Source organism: Myotis myotis, unplaced genomic scaffold (genome assembly GCF_014108235.1).
Source record: "Myotis myotis isolate mMyoMyo1 unplaced genomic scaffold, mMyoMyo1.p scaffold_m19_p_5, whole genome shotgun sequence".
Classification (NCBI taxonomy): Eukaryota; Metazoa; Chordata; class Mammalia; order Chiroptera; family Vespertilionidae; genus Myotis; species Myotis myotis.
Window position 1 is genome coordinate 37,299,715 of NW_023416357.1, and position 25,091 is coordinate 37,324,805.

At 41.4% G+C, this 25,091-nt stretch overlaps 1 long non-coding RNA gene, 1 other non-coding gene and 1 pseudogene across 2 annotated transcripts; 1 reads left to right on the forward strand and 2 right to left on the reverse strand.

Annotated features, from left to right (window-relative positions):
• Positions 1–2,724: 2,724 nt before the first annotated feature.
• Positions 2,725–2,839, reverse strand: LOC118657175 (annotated as a pseudogene).
• Positions 2,840–4,940: 2,101 nt separating this feature from the next.
• LOC118656773 lies at positions 4,941–9,384 on the forward strand. The gene is made up of 4 exons (XR_004967689.1): positions 4,941–5,023; positions 5,209–5,367; positions 6,583–6,653; positions 9,232–9,384. It is a non-coding gene; the product is annotated as an uncharacterized LOC118656773 (long non-coding RNA).
• LOC118657150 lies at positions 7,403–7,509 on the reverse strand. The gene has a single exon (XR_004967886.1). It is a non-coding gene; the product is annotated as a U6 spliceosomal RNA (small nuclear RNA).
• Positions 9,385–25,091: the final 15,707 nt, after the last annotated feature.

The window sequence follows — 25,091 nt, forward strand, 5'->3', positions numbered from 1 at the left end:
TATGCTGTGTTTTATGTTTTAATTAAGAAATAATAGCCCTAACCGGTTTGGCTCAGTGGATAGAGTGTCAGCCTGCGGACTGAAGGGTCCCAGGTTCGATTCCGGTCAAGGGCATGTATCTTGGTTACAGGCACATCCCTAGTAGGGGGTAAGCAGGAGGCAGCTGATCGATGGTTCTCGCTCATCGATGTTTCTAACTCTCTATCCCTCTCCCTTCCTCTCTGTAAAAAATCAATTTAAAAATTTTTTTAAAAAATAATAAAACTAGATCATGTGATTTACCTGAATTTAGAGTTTGTTTTCTACTTATTTCAATTTAATTCAATTTAGTTATATTATTGTTTTAAAGTTACTGATGTTCATATTGTATGGTGGGAAAACCAAGGAATGGGAGTTCGGTCTGGGGTCAAGCTATGTGGCCTCACTTAACTCCCCTGAGCAGTGGGAGGAGATGAGATAAAACTATCTGAAATGATATTGTCAGCCATAAAACTCTATTAAAATCCTGACATTTAGTTCCACATTCTTTGTTCTGATGTTAAAGTACAGTTCATTGTTAATAACTCGAGCTGTTAATGAGTGTTTATTATATAGTCAGGCTTCTTTAGAGGTCTGTACACAGCCTATTGGCTACACACTGGCATTGAAATACTCAAATTACATTTCCATTTCAACTGATTGCTGATCTGCAAGGTCTCATGCTAATATGAAAGGAAGAAAGAGAAGAGAAGGCTTGGGACTGAGCAGCATTTTCCAATTAACAGAACATGGATCTGGCACCTTTCTTCTTTATAAAGAGGGGGGAACGGTCCCCAGATAGAATGAACTTATCGTGCATTCTACCTGCAGGTATGTAGTTAGAGACTTAATTCTGTTTGCCCGGTGAAGTAATTTGTTTAATGGGTAACCCTACCATTTACTTGCTTTGGAGGAACTAAAGTTATTGCCAGATGTTAGACCCATAATAGGCAATTGCCAAGACAGTAAGATTTGTAAGTAATATACGAGATTGCTCTTTTTTACACAACACAAAATATTTTGTGTTACTGTTAAAACAATAAATATTTGTAATCATTTTGTAGGGAGTTTTGCTAGGAGGATTTAGCAGTCAGGAGTCTTAGTTATAAGTCACAGAAACCTACGCTGTATGATTAAGGAGAAGAAGAATTTATTGCCATCTACTATCTAGCTTACAGAATTGCTGGGAGGGCTGGAGAACTGAGCTGGAGGCTTGGCAGCAGGGACAATGTCCAAAATCACACCTGCAATCCCATCTGGTGAGAACAGCTCTCCTGCTGCCTTCTGTACCAAATGCTCCACCAACCCTCCCATCCTATGATGCTGGTGGCCTCGTGACTCAGATTCAGGTGAGTCAGTGGGAAGTGGACTGATTCCCAGGTTCGTCACTTGGGGAGTTCCCAGAGGAATAAAGGGATTTGGATGCTGACAGCCAGAAAACAGGTGTCGGCTACGGAGCAGTGGTTGTCCTAAGTGTGAGTGTAGTCAGGGACTTACCTTATTCAGTTACGAATAGGCCGGGCACACAAATGGCCGCCAAGGCCCGAATATCCTTAACCTTATGCTCCCAGGACTAAGAAAGAAGGCAGAAAGGATCCCCACTAACGTCCTTGATGTAGGAAATGTGTTCCTGGTCCCCACGGTTGAGATTCAGAAAACACCATCCAAAAGCAACACAATACAATCCTTTCCCGGTCTTTCCAGACTAGGTCAAATCTCCCTGCTATAATGCTTGTAGACATCTGCACCTCTTACTGAAATGAGGACAAATGTGACCATTTGTAAAAGACTGGTCTAGCAGTTTTACTCATAATAGCCCCAAACTGGCGATAAACCAGATGTCCATCAACAGAATAGTAGAAATGAGAAATAAATTGTGGTTAAGTCATAAATACTACGGGGGGCGGGGGAGGAGGAGGGGCAGGGGGGGAGAGAACTGCTGTTACACACGAAACATAATGCAGTGCTGAACAAAAGCCAGATACAAGTACATACTGCATAATTCCACTTACATAAAGCCCCAAGGCAAAATTAAGTGATGGTGATCTAAGAATAGTGGTTATTTTGGGAAAGCCAATTATTAACAGGGAAGGGGTATGAGGTAGCCTTCTGGGGTATGAAAATGTGTTATGTACTGCGCTGGATAGTAGTTATATGAGTATATACATATTTAAATATTTCACTCTACCCTTAAGATTAGTTCACTTTATTTATTTATTTATTTTTCTAAGATGAGAACAGAAATTGTCCTGAATGATCCTTCTTGGGTCTTCAGAACCATAAAGGTTTAACTGGCCTTTGATACTGGTACTAACGCCTTAAACTTTTGAGGGCAATGACCTAAAGCATGGCCATGATCTGTGCTGCTCGCCACTGGATTTCCCCATATTGATGTCTAAACCACTCCCACCCCCCATACTATCTTGGTTGGCCTCAACAAGCTACTTCTCAAAAGCCTTATTCTGTTAATTCTATATGCAAGTCCCTATCACAGGGATATTCAACCTTTCCATCTCATGGTACAGACTAAACGACCACCTAAAGGAAAAGAGATCAGTGCCCCTGACTAGTCAGGTGTTGCATTGTTTTAAAAGTTTTTGCCCCACTGGTTGGAAATCGCCGCACTATCAACATTTCTGCTGGCCTCTGGAAACATGGCAACTTTCATAAAGATCCGTTTATGTGAGAGACGGCAGATACCATGAGAACTGTCTTTTCCTGAAATGTTGCAGATCGGTTACAGCAAAGAGAACAGCGACCCTCAAGGAAAACTGTCACTCTGGGCTCCTTTTTGACCGCAGCAGCTATGTGGAAGCTCACTTTATTTTTATTATTATTATTTTAGTTCACTTTATGCACTTAAATATGTCTGTTCTGTATCAATTAAAAACTTGTTTTATGCCCTAACTCGTTTGGCTCAGTGGATAGAGCATCGGCCTGCGGACTTAAGGGTCCTAGGTTTGATTCCGGTCAAGGGCACATGCCCAAGTTGCGGGCTTGATCCCTGATATTTCTGTCTCTTCCTCTTCCTTCTTCTCTGAAATAAATTTTTTAAAAAATTTTTAAGTTGTTTTAAAAATCTAGTCTATGGTGGGAGAATTCTGAGATGGTTATTGGCAAGGAAGGGGCGTGAAGGAGCCTCTGGGTGCTTTACCTTGATCTGGTTGATTACCCATCAAGCCAAACAATTAAAATTAGTGCCTTTTTCTGTACATATGTAATATCTCAATTTTTTTCACAGTATTTCTTTTTTTTTTAATATACTTTATTGATTTTTTACAGAGAGGAGGGAAGAGGGATAGAGAGTTAGAAACATCGATGAGAGAGAAACATCGATCAGCTGCCTCTTGCACGCCCCCTACGGAGGATGTGCCTGCAACCAATGTACGTGCCCGTGACCGGAATTGAACCTGGGACTCTTCAGTCCGCAGGCCGAGGCTCTATCCGCTGAGCCAAACCGGTTAGGGCTCACAGTATTTCTTAATTGTTTATCAAGAGAAGTAATTCCAGATACTCCAAGGTTTCCAGTTCCATCTCTGGCCAGGGCACATACAAGAAGCAACCAATGAATGAATGCATAAATAAGTGGAACAATTCTCTCTCCCTCCCTCTCTCTCTGTTTCTCTCTCAAAATCAATCAATAAATTTTTTTTAAAAGAGAGAGAAACTGCCCTAACCGGTTTGGCTCAGCGGATAGAGCATCAGCCTGCGGACTCAAGGGTCCCAGGTTCGATTCCGGTCAAGGGCATGTACCTTGGTTGCGGGCATATACCCAGTGGGGGGTGTGCCTGAGGCAGCTGATCGATGTTGTTTCTCTCTCATCGATGTTTCTAACTCTCTATCCCTCTCCCTTCCTGCCTGTAAAAAATCAATAAAATATATTAAAAAAAAGAGAGAGAGAGAGAGGGAGAGAGAAACTATTCCTTAGTTCAAATATTCATGTTTCATAGTTCAGGAATATGGGTCAGTGATAAACTTCTATGAAATCCAATGCAAAGAAGTTCTTTATATTTCTTTTTTTTTTTTTTTAATTCTTTACATTTCAAGATCACCTTGCGCTCTGAAAGATACCAGCCTTCCTCATCTCTTGAAAATCTTTCATGGAGTCATAATTTCTGTGGAAATAAATCTACAGATGCCTTTTTTCTTGGTTTAGCCACAGCAAACTTACAGAAAGCTGCAGCCCCCAGGGAGACAATGATGGCTCCAACAATATGAAACTGCAGACGCTTGGTCAGAAAGACACACATCAGAAGTTTTGTCAAAGCACTGGAAGACACGGTAGCTATATTCTCCTCAACACCAGCGTCCTTCATGGTGGAGAAATGGACAATGCTCCTGTAATACCTCAATTTTTAATAATCATATGCATGTTTTAAGAAAACTATGTTTCCAGTTTAAAACAATGTAAATTTAGAAACACAATCCTTTCAGAAATTGAGAACTGCCTACTGTGCTAGTGGTCTTTGGAAAACATTTACAAAGTTATGGCTAAGACAACAGTCTTACAACTGTTGGTTTAATGACTCATACTTGAAACCCAAGATTGTGTGTTTGCGACTTTGAACCAACCACCCCCTCCCCAGCTAAGATGGCAGGTTATAGCCATTTTCTTCCCCTTTCACTCTATGAGCAGTCCCCAAACAGAAACTCTACAAAAGAACGAACCTGAAGATTATTTCTACCTGTTCAAATGCTATCCTATTGCTGTATTCATGCCTATGAAGTCTCTTCGTGCATAGGGCAGGAAAGGGTGTGTGACAGGTGAGGAGAATACTGTTAGTAATGTGTGGAAAACAGCAGCCCTGCCCTATTTAAATCTTGTGTGTGATCAGGAAGCCTGCCAATGTTGTTAATAGTCAAGGGTACTCTGGGGATTGTTATTGCTGAAGGGCAAACCCAAGTTAAACCGTGGGACAAAGCTATGCACAACTACCCTAACGAGTATTTGGAAGGTGCCTGCCATGTGATTCAGCCACCCAGAGGCAACAGGGAGGTGGAAATGGTCTGTTGCTTTTCATATAATCAGTGGTGATATCCAGGGTTTTCTTAGAAACCCTTGGGATTAAAATCAGAATATGGAGAGATTAACATACAGCAAGAATGTTATTGTAAGGTGTCTGATGTCAACATGCCATATGTCAATAATTCTTCATGAGTCACTTTTATCGTATCCCTGTTTCCCTACAGGTGGCTCCTTGATTTTCTTCTATTCTCGTGATGAGAAATTGGTGCCGAATGACTGGACTACAGTAATTCCTCTTCATCTTTGTGACATTCAAGTCCTCAGCAGCTCGAATCTAGGCTGGGATGGCCACCCACCTGGTCTTCCCATCTCTATTTTGTGATGTAAGTTGAACATGCGTGAGCCCCTCCCATGTGCAAAGCAGATACTTTGCTCATCCTACTCGTGAGACCTAGCCATGCCTTCCTTTCATAGCAGTCACTGAACTGCCGTATGCCCTGAACTTTGTTAGAAGCTGTGGAGTGAGTGGTTAGGAGGACTGGCTCTGGAACCAGACTGCCTGGGTCCAAATTCTGACCATGCCACTGACGAGCTGTGTAAGCTCGGACACGTTACATCACCTCTTTGTGCCTTAGGTTCCTTATTAGATAATGGGAATAATAATATCATCGCCCTCCTAAGGTTTTTGTGAAGGGTAAGTGAGCTAAAACATGTAAAACACTTAGGACTGTATCTGAGCCCACAGAATCATAGCAAACAGTCACAGATTATTCATAAAATGTGCTTTTATTTAATGTTGTATTTACATCAGTGAATTATTTTTGCGTGTGCTAGGGTGGGAGGCTGAAGGATATGGACAGGTGAGGAAAATGCTGTTTGTTAGTAATGTGGGAAAAATACCGGCCCTTTCCTATTTTTGTGGTGTAGTCATAGAATGCTACAGAGCAATAAGAAAGAATGAAACACTCCTACCTGCAAAGTGTGACAGAATATTGAATAAAAGCCAGACAAGGGTAGATACTAGACAATCCCATTTATATAAAGCTCCAAAACAGGCAAAAAAAAAAAAAAGCAATGGTGATATGTTAAAAAAGGATTCTTTTTCTTTCCTTTTCCCTGAAGCCCACTGCCTTTAAGTGGTTGAGCTGGTTATCAGAATCACCTGGGATGCTATTTTTTTTTTCCTTTTTATTGGATTTATTGTGGTGACACTGGGCAACAAAATTATATAGGTTTCAGGTGCACAATTCCACAACCCATCATCTGTATACGGCACTGTGTGCTCACCATCCCAAGTCAAGTCTCTGGTGTGCCATTTATCCCTCCTATGTCTCCCTCCCCCTCCCCCTACCGCTCCTCCCCCCAGCAATCACCACACTGTTGTCCGCGCCCATGAGTTTGATGCTGTTATTAATTTAAATTCTTAGTTCCCTCCCTGGGATTTTTTTCACCAGTTTAGAGTGGGGGCCAGGAATCTGTATTTATGTCTAGCCCATGGGATACCCAGGGAAGAAACCCAGAGAACAAATATTCCAACCTCCTTCTTCTCCTCCTCTTTCCATGTCCTGCTGGTACCTCCCATTGTCTGAACCCAACAGAAGGCAGAGACAAGGAGCCTGATGATGTAGCCTTCCCAGGTCAGCTTCCTGGGTCAGAGTGGAGAAGTGAGGTGAGTAGATCGGGAGGAATCCCAACCAACATCAACTCTATGATTTGAATACGATTCTTATCCCATTTTACAGTTGAGGAAACTGGGGCCCAGAGCTAGATCCTCAAGATTCCTACACAAGCAATGCTCACTTCTACCTACAGGGCATTACTCTTAATGGGATTTGCATGGAAGCTCTTTTGGCCTGGATGCCTCCTCACTGAATGCCCAGCTTATTTAACTCTTTGCCCTTCACATCTTCACCCTTCTTCTATTGCACCATTTATAGTCAGAGCTGCAGAGGGCACAGCTCATTATCCTCCTGGTTCCATAAATTTATAGAATGCTGGAGTCAGAAAGGTGAAGGAGAGAGAGAGAGAGAGAGAGAGAGAGAGAGAGAGAGAGAGAGAGAGAGAGAGAGAAGAGGAGAGAGGAGAGACTTGTTGTTCCACTTATATATGCATTCATTGGTTGCTTCTTATATGTGCCCTGACTGGGAATCGAACCCGAATTCTTGGCATATCAGGACGGTGCTGTAACTAACTGAGATACCTGGTCAGGGCTGAAGCCCAAATCTATTCCATGTATCCATTTTCCATTTCCTGCCTTGACTATAAGCCACAGGAGGTCAAAAACCAAGTCTTTTATACCATCTCTACCTTCCACACCCTTCAGCAGAGTGAAACACATTTCTGATACTCAACAAACTCATGTTAGTTGTTTTATTTGGTTAATTATTATTATTTGAATAACAGATGAACTCTTTTTTTTTTAATATGGAACTCTTCACACATTTGCATGTCATCCTTGTGCAGGGGCCATGCTAATCTTCTCTGTATCACAGATGAACTCTTTTAGCATTGAAATCATCTTGCTGAATATGAGAGAGATACAAATATCCTCATTCATAGCTTTTGAATGTCCATTGTCAAAATGTCAAAATTTAATACAGTTCTTTAAAAAAGCAATACCTTGCCTTGGCTCAGTGGATAGAGCCTTGGCCTGTGGTCTGAAGGGTCCCAGGTTTGATTCCTGTCAAGGGCACATGCACATGCCCGGGTTGTGGTCTCAAGGCAGCAACCTGGGCATGTGCAGGAAGCAGCCGATCAATTATTCTCTCTCATCATTGATGTTTCTGTCTGTCTTTCGCTCTCCCTTCTTCTCTGAAATTAATAAAAGTATATTTTTTTAAAAAGCAATACCTTCTGCCTGGCTGGTGTGGCTCAGTGGCTGAGCATCAACCTATGAACCAGGAGATCACGGTTCAATTCCCAGTCCGGTGCACATGCCTGGATTGCAGTCTAGATCCCCAGTGGGGGGGGGGGGGGGTGCAGGAGGCAGCCAATCAATGATTCTCTCTCATCATTGATGTTTCTATCTCTCCCTTTCCCTTCCTCTCTGAAATCAATCAAAATATATTTAAAAATAAATAAGCAAGCAATAATTTCTGACTTGGCAATCTCACTTGTAGGAGTTCATCCCAAGGACAAATTGATGTTTATGGATACATGTTCACCTCAGTGTTTGTAATAGTACACATACAAATATGTATGCAGTGTGAGAAACCAATATACAGTCTTCAGACAAGGAAGACAATCCCAAACAGTGAGGACTTGATCAATAACTGCGAGTTTCCCTAATGTTTAACCTCCTCCCATACCTTCCAACTTAGGACTAATCAGAGAAAGCCAAATACGCTCCCAGAACCAGTCACACTTCCAGTGAGCCCACCTCCAGCTTCCCCTGCCAATGACCTCCACGCAGGGCATGCCTACAGCCTTTCTTTTCCTTCCACTGTGAAGCTTTTCAACTCCTCCGCCTGCCTTTGAGTCTCTGCCAAATGCATGCTTCCTTCCCATAGCAAGCTCTGAATAAATAGCTTTTTTTTTTTTTTACTTGATCTCATTTGAATGGTCTTCATTTATTTTCACAACTGGAAACAACCAAAAAGGTTTGACAACAGAAAGTTTAAATAACTTATGGCATACCTCTGTGATGGAATGTTATACAGTGATTAAAAATAAAGTTCTTTGAGGAAGGTGAATTCAATAGGTAAAATGCTCATGAAATAATATTGGATGAAAGAAGAAGGAAGCATAGTTATAGATACAGTATGATCGATATACAATTATACATTGCATATATATATTATATGTAGTAGATATTACACACATGTTTTGTGCACACCACAGAAAAAATAATTTAAGGAAATTCACCACAATGTTAGCAGTTGTAACAGTTGTTTTCTCTGGGTTGGTGACACCATGTATTTTTTAATATATTTTATTGATTTTTTACAGAGAGGAAGGGAGAGGGATAGAGAGTTAGAAACATCGATGAGAGAGAAACATCGATCAGCTGCCTCCTGCACACTTCCCACTGGGGATGTGCCCGCGACCAAGGTACATGCCCTTGATTGGAATCAAACCTGGGACCCTTGAGTCCGCAAGCCGATGCTCTATCCACTGAGCCAAACCGGTTAGGGCGACACCAGGTATTTTTCATTTTCTTCTTTATGTTTTTTTAACAATTTCCAATTTTTCCACATTGAATATGTGTCTGTTTTGTAATACAAGGAATTTAATTCTGCCCATTACAGAAATGAGCTCAGAAGAGAGCCCTCAGCTCCAGATAAAAACACAGCTGGCTAACACCTTGATTCCAGCCTGAGCAGAGAAGTCAGCCATGCTGAGCTGGACTTCCAACCTACAGCACTGTGAGCTAATAAATAGGTGCCATTCTAAACTGCTAAAAAAAAAATTATTCTGATAGCCACTTGGCCTGGAGGTCAAACCCTCCCTGGAATTAGCTACAACAATCAAGGTTTAACTATAAGACTTCGAACAAAGACCACTAGGGGGTGCACCAAGGAAGCATAACAAAATGCGGAGACAAAGAAACAGGACAAAATTGTCAATGGAAGATATAGAGTTCAGAACCACACTTTTAAGGTCTCTCAAGAACTGTTTAGAAGCCGCCGATAAACTTAATGAGATCTACAAGAAAACTAATGAGACCCTCGATGTTATATTGGGGAACCAACTAGAAATTAAGCATACACGGACTGAAATAACGAATATTATACAGACTCCCGACAGCAGACCAGAGGAGCGCAAGAATCAAGTCAATGATTTGAAATGCGAGGAAGCAAAAAAACACCCAACCGGAAAAGCAAAATGAAAAAAAGAATCCAAAAATGCGAGGATAGTGTAAGGAGCCTCTGCGACAGCTTCAAGCGTACCAACATCAGAATTATAGGGGTGCCAGAAGATGAGAGAGACCAAGATATTGAAAACCTATTTGAAGAAATAATGACAGAAAACTTCCCCCACCTGGTGAAAGAAATGGACTTACAGGTCCAAGAAGCGAGGAGAACCCCAAACAAAAGGAATCCAAAGAGGACCACACCAAGACACATCATAATTAAAATGCCAAGAGCAAAAGATAAAGAGAGAATCTTAAAAACAGCAAGAGGCCGAAACCTGTTTGGCTCAATGGATAGGGCGTCGGCCTGCGGACTGAAAGGTCCCAGGTTCGATTCCGGTCAAGGGCATGTACCTGGGTTGCAGGCATATCCCCAGCGGGGGAGTGTGCAGGAGGCAGCTGATCGATGTTTCTCTCTCATCGATGTTTCTAACTCTCTATCTCTCTCCCTTCCTCTCTGTAGAAAATCAATAATAAAAAAAAAAAAAACAAAAAAAAAAAACAGCAAGAGAAAGAAACTCAGTTACCTACAAGGGAATACCCATACGACTGTCAGCTGATTTCTCAACAGAAACTTTGCAGGCCAGAAGGGAGTGGCAAGAAATATTCAAAGTGATGAATACCAAGAACCTACAACCAAGATTACTTTATCCAGCAAAGCTATCATTCAGAATTGAAGGTCAGATAAAGAGCTTCACAGATAAGAAAAAGCTAAAGGAGTTCATCACCACCAAACCAGGATTATATGAAATGCTGAAAGGTATCCTTTAAGAAGAGGAAGAGGAAGAAAAAGGTAAAGATACAAATTATGAACAACAAATATGCATCTATCAACAAGTGAATCTAAGAATCAAGTGAATAAATAATCTGATGAACAGAATGAACTGGTGATTATAATAGAATCAGGGACATAGAAAGGGAATGGACTGACTATTCTTGCGGGGGAAAGGGGTGTGGGAGATGCGGGAAGAGACTGGACAAAAATCGTGCACCTATGGATGAGGACAGTGGGTGGGGAGTGAGGGCGGAGGGTGGGGCGGGAACTGGGAGGAGGGGAGTTATGGGGGGGAAAAAAAAGAGGAACAAATGTAATAATCTGAACAATAAAGATTTAATTAAAAAAAAAAAATTATTCTTAACTCTGGCCGGTGTGCTCAGTTGGTTGGGCATCATCCTGTGCACTGAAAGGTTGAGGGTCAATTCCCGGCCAGTGCACATGCCCAGTGTGGGCTCGATCCCCAGTAGGAACTCTCTCTCCACCATTCCTCTCTCTCTAAAAATCAATAAAAATATACTTTAAAAATTTGCCCTTAGTTTTAACATGATTTTGAAGAATTGGTGACTACAAAGTAGACAACTGGCATCTTTTCTATCCCTTCCTTTGTTGGTTCCTCAGTTATAGAACCTTTATGTCTCTTAAAAAAGAAAAAACAGATTGCAAATTGGGTTCCACGTTTTTTCCTACCAGTCAAATTGGTCAAGAAATTTCACCCTCTCACCTGGATGAATTAAAAGACCTGACATTGAAATGACCACCTATGTCCATGCCCTGGTGTCAAGAATCAACTTGAGAATGGGTCTATCACATTTGAACTGTATTAAGATATCTGAGAGAAGATTCCAAGATCTTGTCTGTATTTATATGTTTATTTTTTGTGGTAAATATACATAAATTTACCATTTTAACCATCTAAAGTGTACAATTTATTGGCATGTTCACAATGTTGTACATCACAACTATCCATCTTCAGAATGTTTTCATTGTCCAAAACAGAAGCTTTGTTCCCATTAAACTATAATTCCTCATTCTTGCTTCCCCCATGATTTTTGATAACGTCTATTCTACTTTCTGTCTCATACATATGAATTCATATGCCTCATATAAGCGGAATCATACAATGTTTGTCCTTTTGTGTCTGGCTTATTTCACTTAGCATAATGTTTTCAAGATTCATGTTGTAGCATGTGTCAGTACTGCCTTCCTTTTTATGGCTGAATAATATTATCTTATATGTACATATTACATTTTGCTTATTCATTAATCTGTTGATGGACACTTGGGTTGTTGTGAATACCATTCAAGTTGGCTATTGTAAATAATGACGCAATAATGATGCTGTTGATACCACATAGGGACCTTGACCCAGGAACCCAAGGATGCCAGATGATCAGAAGAAACACCAGATAAGCTAACCACAAGAGTGTCACCACTCTTCCACTCCTGGCCCAAGGGTGCAGAAGTAGCCTTTCTTATCTCCCTTCTAACTGATTACTTTTTTTGCAGATGTCAAAACCAGTAGTTCCTAAGCAACTGACAGAAGGAGAAAGGAGCTCAACCCTGACATGGAAAATTCTAAATGCCCACCTTTTCCAAAATGCCTGCCTTGTCCCCAGCTTATAAAAGCAGCCAGTATGCCCTGATTGAGTAGCTCAGTTGGTTAAGAGCATGGTTCCAATATGCCAAGGTTTTGGGTTCAATCCCTGGAATCAATCAATAAATGCATACTTAAGTAGAATAACAAATCTCTCACTCTCTCTCATCAATAAGTAAAATTTTTCTAAATAAATAAAGAACAGCCAAGCAGAGCCAGCTCCTGAATCAGTTCGGAGGACTTTCCTTTCCTCTGTGCTGCCTCCCTTGTGCTTGAGCATAAGCTTAATAAAATCTGTCTGAAATTTTCTCTGGGGTTTCCTCTTGATTTTTATCTTGGGGAACCCAAGAACCCCAATGGTGGTAACACTAAGAATATTAGTATCTGTTTTTGTCCCCACTTTGAATTGTTTGGGGTAAATACCAAGGAGTAAAATTTCTGGATCACATGGTAATTCTATGTTTAACTTCTTGAGGAACCACCAAACTGTTTTCAACAGTGGCTGCACCATTTTACATTCCCACCAGCAATTCATGAAGGTTTCAATTTCTCCAATAATTGTTATTTTCTTTCTCTGTCTTTTTAAAAAGAGTCATCCTGCCCTGACCGGTTTGGCTCAGTGGATAGAGCGTTGGCCTGCGGACTGAAAGGTCTCAGGTTTGATTCCAGTCAAGGGCATGTACCTTGGTTGCGGGCACATCCCCAGTGGGAGGTGTGCAGGAGGCAGCTAATTGATGTTTCTCTCTCATCTATGTTTCTAACTCTTTGTCCCTCTCCCTTCCTCTCTGTGGAAGGTCAATGAAATATATTAAAAAAAAAAAAAGAGTCATCGTAATAGGAGTGAAGCAATATCTCATTATGGTTTCAATTTGTGTTTCCCTAATGATTAGTGATATTGAGCATCGTTTCATGTACTTATTGGTCATGTGTATATCTTCTGTGGGAAAATGTCTATTCAAGTCCTTTGAGAGAGAGAATCAACCATCTCTTGACTCCCACACATCCCCCTGAATGGGAATCTAAACTGCCACTTTTTGGTGTACAAGATAATGCTCTAACCAACTGAGCCACACCTGCCAGGGTGTAAGAGTTCTTTACATATTCTGTATTTGATTTAGTTTTGAACTTGACTAAATCCATCTCTTTATTAATCAGAAGACTTATAAATATAGAATCCAGCCCTGCCGGTGGGGCTCATTTGGTTGACTGTCAGCCATGCACCAAAAGATTGTTGGTTCAATTCCTGGTCAGTACACATGCCTGGATTTCCAGCTCAATCCCCAGTAGGAGGCCTGCAGGAAGCAGATGATCAATATTTCTATCTCTCACTCCTCTTTTCTTCTCTCTCTAAAATTAAAACATTTAAAAAATTAAATATATATTAAAAAATTAAATATACACACACACACGCACATACACACACACGCACTAGAGGCCTGGTGCATGAATTCATGCATGGGTGGGGTCCCTCAGGGTGGCCTGCAGAGATCAGGCCCCAGCTTGCGCCCACAGCCTTGCAGCCCCACAGCCCCGCCTGGCACCCTGCCCTGGCCTGGTGCCACCCCCTCACCTGCTCCACCATCCCGCTGTGGTCCTGCTCTCATCAGGGCCCATCGGGGCCAGCAGCACCTCCACTGCCACCAGCTGCCAGCGCTGCATCGCCAACATCCGCCATGTTCCACATCACCCTCTGGTAGTCAGCGCACTTCATAGCAAGCAGTTGAATTCCCAGTCGAACTAATGGTCAAACGACCACCCGAGGGGACATTGTGCATATTAGGCTTTTATTATATAGGCTTTTATTATACGCTTTTAGAATAATCTGAACTAAATTTTCTTCAGAAGCAAAAATAATATGAAATAATATAATCTGATGGGGTTTTAATGATAGTGGAGTGTACTTAGGTCAACAGAAGTTTCTGCTAAACTGCTCTTCTGGACTGGCCAAATTAGTTAAGAGCCGTAAGCCAGAAAAAAATGTTAAGCAACAAAAGACAAGACTTGTTTCAGACCTGTGTTTTCTGTGTACCTTTGTACCTAAGCCTGCTGCTGGCCTCTCTACTCCAAGCCTTGGTGTCCAAAAAAACTGGTGGAAAATTAAAGAGAAGTTTCAGGGATGTTTTGCCTTGTCATGGAGGAAGGAGTGCTCCAGGAAATCATTTGGGGATCTTCTAGGTAAAAAGACTCTGAAGAAATGGAGACTATACTTGGGGAACATACTATGAGAATAGGAATGCAATTAGGAGTACATTATGGGAGAGCACTTTCAGAGATATTGAGAGAATGACCCTTCAGATATAAACATTGAGTTAGAGGATATGAAACTACTTATTCAGCAGTAAATATTTGGGGCCAGGGTTTTTAAATTAAAACAAACCACCAATTATGCTTTTCACCCCCAGAACTGGTTTTAGAAACACTATCTTGTGGGAATATTGCAGCTGGGGAAGTTATTTTAAGAGGCAATCTAAATATTTACTTTCATGCTGTAACCTTTGCCTTATTTGTAGTCTAGTTTAAGCCTTTAGACTGTAGACAAGATACAGGCATTTAGGTTTTGAGATAGTTACATGAATATTAAAAATAACTGGAGCCCCATGCTAACAAAAATCTACCTTTTCAAAATAGCAATATAAAAATTGGTTGTATCTATTTTTAGAAATAAGTAGAAAATATAATAAATAGAAATTATTTTTATGTAGTATTTCATTATAATTATTCAACATATATTCCAAACAAAAGGAGGGAATGCTATTTTAAAATTCTACCAAAGCCTGCTAATAAGTTCTTTACAATTATGAGTAAGTAACTTTTAAATTTCTGGGTTTTATTAATCTATAAACTAGCTTTTTAAAAAAGGGCCTAAATCGTATATATGTAGTATATAGGTTTAATTTACTGTTATATTGTATAAAATATACAATTTAATTGAGAGAAAAGTGGTGTAGAGTGGTTTATTATAAAAATTAAAAAGAAAGAGGACATAGGGTAAATATTTTCTTATTAAATCATTGCCTGGAGTTAGGCCAAGAAGTGAAGAAAGGTTTGTAAATGTTTGTTTTTGTTTCCATTGAAAAATGCAAACTTTGTTATTTTGCCAGCTTTGAAAGTCTGTCTTTTTTTTTCTGAGGGGTTGGGGTGGAGGCAATTGGAGGGTATGGCCTAACAGACCAGGAGGAGTGTTACTTCCTTTTCTTCAAGTTTTAAAATCTGTGGATGGCTAGGACCAGTCTCCAAGGATAAGGAAAGGATGTGGTGTCATAACTCGTAGTAACTTGGAGAGCAGGACCAGATCAATTGAAGTCCTAGATTCAGTTCATTATTACTTTTAATCCAGGAAGGGGGGATAGGGCAAAGTCTGTGGCTCTGATTGTGACTCGATTTCTAAGGACATGCCCTACAAACAGCCCACTCTGAGATGCTCTTTACCAGGAAATGACTCTGTCTTAATCTCATGGGAATACTGAAGAGCAGAGGTCTCAGAGAAACTCTTTGCTTCCTTAAATTAAAAAAAAAACTGGGGGTGGGGGTGGGGGGCGGGGGTCAGATCTATTTTTCTTCCTAACGCTTGCTTCTAAATGTTGGAATTTTCCTCATAGTGAGAAGGTTTTACATTATGAGGGCTGGGACAAGGGAGCCCCTCCCACGTGAATAAAACACTCACGTAGAACACAGCCTGCTGTTTTCCTCTTGGCAACCCTGCACATCCTTGACTCCCTCCAACATCCATTCGTTACCAGGTTTTACATCTTAGATAGCTCTCAAAGCCCTTGTGTCCCAAGGCCTTTCATTCATGTATTCAACAGATTTATCAACCATCCACTGTGTGTCAGACGGTGCTAGCTGCTGCAGATACAGCAGTAAATCAAACTCCAGTTTGGTTTGGATTGGGATATCAAACCATGCACATCTTAAAGTCTGGTTCCTTGAAAATTATGGCTGAAAAATCCTATTGATGCAAATAAGCATTGTAAAAAGCATGTGATTAGCAAAATTTAACACCAAATTGATAATAATGAAGCTAAACTAACAATAATTGAGATTTTTTAAAAAAGATTAAGGCAACCTAATACTTAAAGACCAACCTGAGTCAACATTGACAACTGAGGAATTCCAACTATCTGGGTATTTACACAATGGGAACTTTGCAAATTTACTGGCAACTCAACTTCTCAGTACAATGCTGAATCGCTGAATCGATTCCTGTGTAAACTTAAGGGCCAACACTCTGGTTTATGAAGAACAAAGATGAGTTACCCTTAATAACTTCGGAGGAAGGATATTAGTGGTCCTTAGTATTACATAAATAGTTACTCCTTAATCCCTAGCCGGTTTGGCTCAGTGGATAGAGTAATCAGCCTGTGGACTGAAGGGTCCTGGGTTCAATTCTGGTAAAGGGCATATGCCCAGGTTTCAAGCTCAATCCCCAGGAGGGGAGTGCAGGAGGCAGCCAATCAATGATTCTCTCTCATTACTGATGTTTCTATCTCTCTCTCTCCCTCTCCCTTCCTCTCCGAAATCAATAAAAATATATATATTTAAAAAATAAAATAAAAATTTACTGCATTTTTTAAACATAGGAACCAAGGGAAGGACTTCCAATTTTGGATTAGCAAAAGCCCCTTAGGAGGCACACTTGCAAAACAAAAGCTAACCCTGAGAAGGTGTGTGATTGGGAGAGGAGAGGGAGTGAAGGTGACAGAAGAGGGATGACCCCAGATACCCTTTGAGAAAGATGAAAAGTGGAGGAGATTTTCTCAGCAGAAGCACAGCTCCCTTGAGCCAAGCTTGAAAGAATGTGAGGACTAAGCAGGGTAGGGAAATTATGAAATGCACTGGTATTAGTTAAGTATAGGGCTCTTTAGAATTCAAAGAAGTTTGACAAGCATTTTTTGCCCTTCAGGAATTTTCCATTGACCTGAGGATGGGTGAATATGTTTATGTTGGAATAACAATTTAAGAGACACTATATTTGAACATTTATAAAGTCCTTATCCTTTCTTAATCATTTTTACATAGCTTATCTCTGATTGACAGACCCCAATAGTCAGGAATTCTGGGAAGGGGGAGTTCAGGAGAGGCTACAATAGCTTTGAATGGCCAGAAAATGTTTGAGAAAGAGGTAAGGTTGGAGTTGAACCCTGAGTTGGGTTTAAAAAACAAGGTGTTTTAAGAGGCTCAACATCAACATCGATGTGACAGAGATAAATCCATCGGTTGCCTCTTGTATGCACCCCAAACAGGGATCAAACCTGAAACCTAGGTGTGTGTACCAACCGGAAATCGAACCCTCGACTTTCAGGTGCACAGGATGATGCTACAGCCAACTGAGCCACCCAGCCAGGGCAAGCTAAGCTTTATGTTACTCAGAAACATTGAGGGCTTTGGAAGTAAGGAAAAATGTCAGGTCTTAGAAAAACCACACAATAGCACCAGTAATCTCAGTCATCCACCTGAAGCCTCAGTCTTCCCCAGTCCTATTCTCTCCATAGTCCCCAGTGGTCTTTAGTCTTCATACAGTTTTTTCAAAGCTCCCTCTCCAAGCCTATGTGGACGTAAGGGCCTCCCAGTTTGGTGTAGGAGGCAGGCATCTGCATAAGCACAGTTTTATGGTGGCATGGATTTGGGGCCAGCAAAACGTGTTTTAAAATCTCAGTTTTATCCTTTCTTGTTGCGTAATGTGAAGCAAGTTTTTATTATCTATGAAACTCAGTTTTCTTATCTACAGAATGGAGATAATATTTAACTTATGATGTAGTGACACGGAAGTTACTCAATAAACAGCCCCTTCTCTTTCTTTTCTTACAATGTCCAACAGGCACGGAGGCATAGTGAAGGAGCACGTTATCTGGCTGCCGCAGGGACCAGGTTCCTGGATGGCAAGTTTGATAATAAGCATAGCTTCCAAATGACGATTGTGGATACTTGGAACATTCTGCTAAAAGGCTGTATTTTAACTTTACTGCATTTAGATAAAAACAGCCAAATTGCTATATGGGATTTCTTAAAGCTCAAAGCAACTTTGATTCTTTCAAGTGCTAGTATAATAACCTAATATTTTTGTGTTGTTTTGTTTTAAATGTTATGTTATTGTTTAAAGTAGTAGTACATACGTCTCCTTTTTTTCCCCATCGACCTTCTCCCGGCCTCCCCTACCCCCTGGCACATGCCCTCACGCCCCCACCCCACCCCCTATAACCTAATATTATGCATAACTCCTCTTGTACAGAAAGGAACAAATATTTGCTATTCATCTTCATTGTTTGCTGCGGGCTGGTTTCCTGTTTTTTCTTCCTTCTGTCTAGAGGAAGGGAGTAAAGGAAACTTCCTTATTAACCTGCTACTGTACAGAACATGTTTGAAAAAAATAAGCACAGAGGGCAAGAGTAGAGTTCCTCATCAAGATTATTACCAGCATAATTCAACTCCAATATACCTGAGCGATAGTTTATTGAAGCATTGATGATTGTTCATTTACTCACTTAAAGCAACAGAAAGTGCAAAGTACCAGAAGGAGGGGCCCCCAGTGAGCCCTGGTAAATCAGGAGAGCTCACCCTGAGTGTGCAGTGTAGGAGGAGTCCTGCACACATATGTAATCCAAGTTAGAAAGTCAAAGAATTAGGTAAATTGATTTTGGAATAAGTGCAGAATTCGAAGGAGCCACTTCTCAGAGAAAAGAGAGATTAAAGAAGGCTTGTTGTCGTTGTTGTTGAATAGAAGAAGTGGTAGCTCAGACTTGAAGCACTAGCAATAGTATAGTTTATGAACCTGCAAACACAAAGGGAGAAGGAGAGCATCTGAGGTAGAGGAATTAGTGTGAGGAAAAGATAAGTGACAGAGACAGGAGTGGGAGGAAGACGTGGCAGCCGGGTGAGCTGTTTCATTTAGTCACAATAGAGAGCATTTATCTCATCCAGCACTTACCTGTCCTTTTATTTTTTATTTTTATGAGGGTATATCTCATCTTCTAGACTTCATAAGGGAAGAGTGCTGTACCAAAGTATGTGGTGCCTTCTCTCCACATTATCTACCCTTCTTAGTCAATAACAATACCTATATTATACAGGTGAATGGGTTGGTTGACTCCTTAAAGGCAAAACAGAAGGAAATTGTATCATCAAAAGAAAAATGAAAGGTCAACATTTTAATGAATTAGAATGTTTTCTAGCTTCTTTTTCTCACACTTTAAAATTGTGGACGAAAGGGGCCACATGCTGACCTGACAAGCTCAGGAGAGGCCTGCATGGCAGTTTTGAAGACTTGGAGACCTAAAGTAACCACAAAGGATGGTCTGAAATTAAACTTTAACTAAAAGCAGCTATGGTGGGCAGTTACGTCCTAGGCCAGTATCTTCACTGACAAGGTCAACCTTTACCTTAACTGAGCCTATCTGTCTTTTTTCATCTATGATAACATACCCTTGAAATGTCTGGGTAACTTGTGACTTCCCTGTATCTGGAGCCCCTGGGGCACAACCAGTTGTGCTGGGTCCCAGGACAGATACCACAAATTCCTTCATCATCATGTTAATTGTTCCTGAACCCACCTAAGTATGTGCCCATCATTTTACTTTTTATCCAATCCCAGGGTTTTCCCTGCTGAAAGGGCGAGGGCTACACCCTCCATCTTACCCCGTATCCTCCATTTTTGGGCAGCAGCCATTAGCCATGTGCTCAGCAAGGAGCTTCTTCCCAGAAGCCCAAGCCTCTGCTAGCCACACCTAGGATTTCTTTAAACTAACCAGTGACAATTAAGGGAAGTGCACGACATAGACACAACCACATCCTGTGTAACAAGACCCCGACTTGCACCTGGCCAATCGGCAGGGCCCACAGTCCTCTCTCCTCCCCTTACTCCAACCCCCCTATAAAACCCCTCTTCCCACAGGGCTCTCTCTCTCTGCCTCTTCCCGTTGCATCGGCGAGTGTGGCTGACGGGAGCTCAAGCTAGCTTGAATAAAGACTCTTTGCTTTTGCATCGGACTCGGTGCTCCCTGGTGGATCTTTGGGGGATCTTGTAATCTGGGCATAACACCTGCTTTGCTTTATCCCTCCTCCTTAATCTATCACCATTGAATTTCATGTAACCCACCTATGTACCTCCTTTGATTGAAATGTATAAATACAAATGTAACCCCACCACTCTCCGGAGCATTATCTCAATTTGTTGAGGTTCTGCTTCCCAGCATATGTCGACAGTTTGGCTCAAATAAACTCACAAAAATTCTTTACAGGTTTCAATGGTTTTTTTACGTTAACAAAATTCTTTGTCTTTTGTTTTTATGTATGGGTTTTAGAGAGACATAGAGGAATGTGGGGAGAGAGAGTGAGAGAAAAACACCAATTTGCCGCTCAGTTATTTATGTATTTATTGGTTGCTTCTTGTATGTACCCTGACCAGGGATGCAACCTGCTACCTTGGTGTATCAGAATGATGCTCCAATCAACTGAGCTACCCGGCCAAGGCTCTTTGTTTCTTTCTTGATAGTACTAGATAATGTTGATACTAATATTTAATAGTATTTAAAAAAATTATATACCAATAGATGCAGCACTCGAGTCAGGCAAGAATCAGCAAAGGACACTAAAAGCTTTCATGGGATGAAAGGTTGTTGGGGACTAAGATAGTCACACAGAATCAAAGTATCACCCTTCTGAATACTGATTCACTATAGAGGGGAAAGGAAGATCTGAGGGTACCATGTGGTTCAAACTTAGCATCACTCATCCCAGGACAATGCGATCCGTATGTGAGCCTCCTGACAGGGTGCAGGACAAAGTCCACAACATCATGTACATAGAATTCAAGCCAACTGTGTTTCCTCTAAAGCTAATTGTGGGGTGAGGGGCATACAAATCCAGACCATGGGACATTCAACAGGATGACCGGAGCAGATTCTGTTAAAAAATGGCAATAGAACTAACTGTTCAAGAATTAAGAGCACTAAAGAGATGTGACAATGAAATGCAAGGAATGACCCATGACTGGCTCCTGGATTAAAAAACAAGAAACCGCTGAAACCGGCTTGGCTCCGTGGATAGAGCATCAGCCTGCGGACTGAAAGGTCCCAGGTTCGATTCCGGTCAGGGCATGTACCTTGGTTGCAGGCACATCCCCAGTGGGGAATATACAGGAGGCAGTTGATCGATGTTTCTAACTCTCTATCTTCTCCCTTCCTCTCTGTAAAAAATCAATAAAATATGCCGAAACAGGTTTGGCTCAGTGGATAGAGCGTTGGCCTGCGGACTAAAAGGTCCCAGATTTGATTCCGGTCAAGGGCATGTACCTGGGTTGCGGGCACATCCCCAGTGGAAGATGTGCAGGAGGCAGCTGATCGATGTTTCTCTCTCATCAATGTTTCTGACTCTCTATCTCTCTCCCTTCCTTTCCGTAAAAAATCAATAAAATATATATTTTAAAAAATCAATAAAATATTTAAGAAAAAAAACAAAACAAGAAAACATAAAAGGCTTTTTTGGGACAATTGGTGCAATGTGACTATGTGCTGTATATTAGATAAGATTATGTATTGCTGCCAGAACCGGTTTGGCTCAGTGGATGGAGCGTCGGCCTGCGGACTGAAGGGTCCCGGGTTTGATTCCAGTCGGGGGCATGTGCCTGGTTTGCGGGCACATCCCCAGTGGGAGATGTGCAGGGGGCAGCTGATTGATGTTTCTCTCTCATCGATGTTTCTGACTCTCTCTCTCCCTTCCTCTCTGTAAAAAATCAATAAAACATATTTTTTTAAAAAAAAAAAGATTATGTATTGCTCTTCATTTTGTGAGGGTGTGTTAATGGGATGGTAGTTATGGACTGAATGGTGTCCCCCAACCCCAATTCACATGTTGAAATTCTAACCCCCAATGTGATGATATTAGGAGGGAGGGCCTTAGGGGAGGTGATTAGGTCATGAGGGTGGAGCCCTTGTGAATGGGATCAACGTCCTTATAAAAGAGATCCCAGACAACTCTCTTGCCCTCTGCACCATAGAAGGAGAAAGCTGCTATCTGCAACCCCAAAGAGGATTCTCGCCAGAACCTGCTGTTTAGGGGATCCTCCCCTAAAATTGAGAAATAAACTTCTGTTGTTTATAAACCACAGCCTATGGCATTCTATTATAAGCAGCACAAACTAAGACAGTGGCTATGTAGGAGAATGTCTTGGTTCTTGGGATATGCATGCTGAAATATGTAGGGGTGAAGTGTCATCATATCTGCAAATTACTTTTAAACGAATGAACCAAAAAAGTATGTGTTTGCATATAAGTGGTTGAGCAAAAAGAATATACCAGGTACTGTACACATTGTGTATATGAGAAAACCAGAAAATGTGGACAATGCTAACAACTGGTGAATTTAGGTGAAGTTTATACTTCATATAGTGCTAGTTTATCATCTTTTCTAAAGGTTTGGATTTTCCAACATAGTAAGTTAGAAAAAAGTGAAAACATGTCTTTTTCCTAATTGTCAAACATAATATATGCTTGTTCATTGAGGAATTTTAGAAAACCTAGAAAAGAAGCATGAAAAATAAAATAATCATGTGCTATGGCAGAACTTCTCTTACCATCTCCCTTTCGAGTCCCTCCACATCTTGTGTGTCTTAGGCAATCCCTCTAATTAAGATTCCAGCAGGAAGATGAATAGAAATCATTTACATTTCTCCAAGATCCTATCAGTTGGGTTTTGGATTACCTTGGCTCTTTCTCAGGTTTAATCCTTTCTATTCAGAAGCTACACACTTTAAAGATAAATCCTCAAGTGTTAAAAAAAAAATTACTTTAAAACAAAGGGCAATTCTTAGGTTGACACTAAAAATACCACAAAATTCAAAACATAAACTCATCATTATGAAATGGCTAAAACCCTCTAAAGTGTTCCCATTGCAGTTAGAAGAAAATATACACGCCGGTGGCCCAGCTGCCAAGATCTAACTGTTGCCTGCCTCAGTGTGTAAATGTTTCCCCCACGTCCTGCGTGGTTCAGGGTTCAGGATCTGGAAGAGGGCCGCACGCAAATGAAAGAGACAAGAAATAATAATTTGGAAATATTGGGGGTGGGGGGGGCAGGCGGGCAAGTCCAACTGAAGGGGAAGGACTTCCACTGGTGCTCAGGCCTCACCAACCTTTTATTGGCTTGGTATACACCCATAGCCCTTAGGCAGGCAATTTCCAGTAACAGGCAGAATTGCAAGGATTTATTTTACATAATAATAAACGGGGAAGTTGCTTCACCTACCATTGTCTGGACTAACAGTGGGTGCACAGCCCTGACCTTTGCCAGGGCTTCAAGGGTCACCAGCCTTCCGGGTTCCTTGTCCATACCTCTCTGCTAGTGAAGACAATAGGTGGCTTCCTACACCTCAGACTTCATGGCCCACACTCTCCCTTTCTTCTGGCTGCTGTACTGTGAATCTCCAAAATGATCCTAGATTTTGCCCTGCGGTGTTCTTGGCCCAGATTTTTGCTGGGTTGGCTTCTTCACATCATCAAAGTCTCAGCTCAAATGTTATCTCTTCAAAGGGGCAGCCAGCAACCTTTACCTCAGGCAGCTCCTCCCCTACTATCTCTCCCAGTCCTCTCTGTCCCCCTTAGACTGTTTTGTTTTTTCAAGTCACTCACTCCACACTATCTGAAATTATCTTGTTCATTTTCAGTTTATGCATCTTTGTTTCTTGTCTTCTCCCAACTGAAATATAAACCTCCATGAACTACCCTATCTATCTTAACTCCACTGGATCTCCAGGACTTAGGTCAAGGGTCCATACACATCAGGTACAGTGTAAACATTTTTTTGACAGAATAAATATTCCTTTTCTTTTACAGTTCACAAATGTGCCACTTCGACCACACTATGTGGGTTGGCATCAGCATTTTGATGTAGTCATCAGTTAGACAGACAGGAGCAGGGTAGGAACGGTAAGCCTGGGAGGGAAGGTCACCAGGGTGGGAAGTTTCAGGTGCTTAGCAACTAGTAAGGGACAACTCTAAGGTGGGAACTTGCCTCCAGGGTGGCCTTTCCTTCCCTGGCATGTTGGTGGTCATGCCCTTAAAGGAGGATCAAGGGGACCAGAGATCGCCTCATAGGACTCCCATATAAGCCCTTGCATGGCTACCCCCTCACACATTAAGCCCTAGAGTTAACAGCTAGGTCTCAGCTGTTTTTTAGCTCCGGGCCCGAAAAGCAGCAACGCCAGGCAGGGTGACACTAACATCAGGACCGGCTGCTCTGGCACCAAAGAATGAGTAGAGACCACCCTAAAGGGACAAGGCACACCAGGAAAGCTGATGAATATTCTAGAGAGATCCTCCCCTGAGGCCAACCACCAGGTAAAAGCCCTTAAAAGGAAGGACCCAGCATAGTTTTCTCTATTTTCTTCCCTCAAGGTACATACCTTTGCTTTCATTTTCTTAAACTCCAAGGCCCCTTCTTTTGCCTCTGTAACTTTTTTCCTGAGCCCACACAGCCCAGCTGGCTCACTTTACCCGTGGCTCACTTCTTCTACCTCTTTGACTTTCTAAATAAACTTTTGCTTGTATTTGACTCTTGGCTCTAACTTCTTTCCTAGCCAGAACTCAAGGACTGAGGTCTAATATCTTGTGCCATTTGCCATTAACAATTGCAGGAGATACACTGAGTTTCTCTGTGTAGGATCCTAACAGCCAGGTAACCTGCATCCAGGTGAAGAAAGACAATATTGCCAGCACCCAAAAGCATCTCCACTCTTTTCTTCCCATCTTTACCCGCTCTTCCCTTCTGGAGGTCGCCACTATCTTAACTCTTATGATAATAATCCCTTTGCTTTTCTGTGTAGTTTTACCACTTACATATAGAATCCCCAAATGATGTAGTTTAGTTTTGCCTCTTTTTGAACTTTATATAA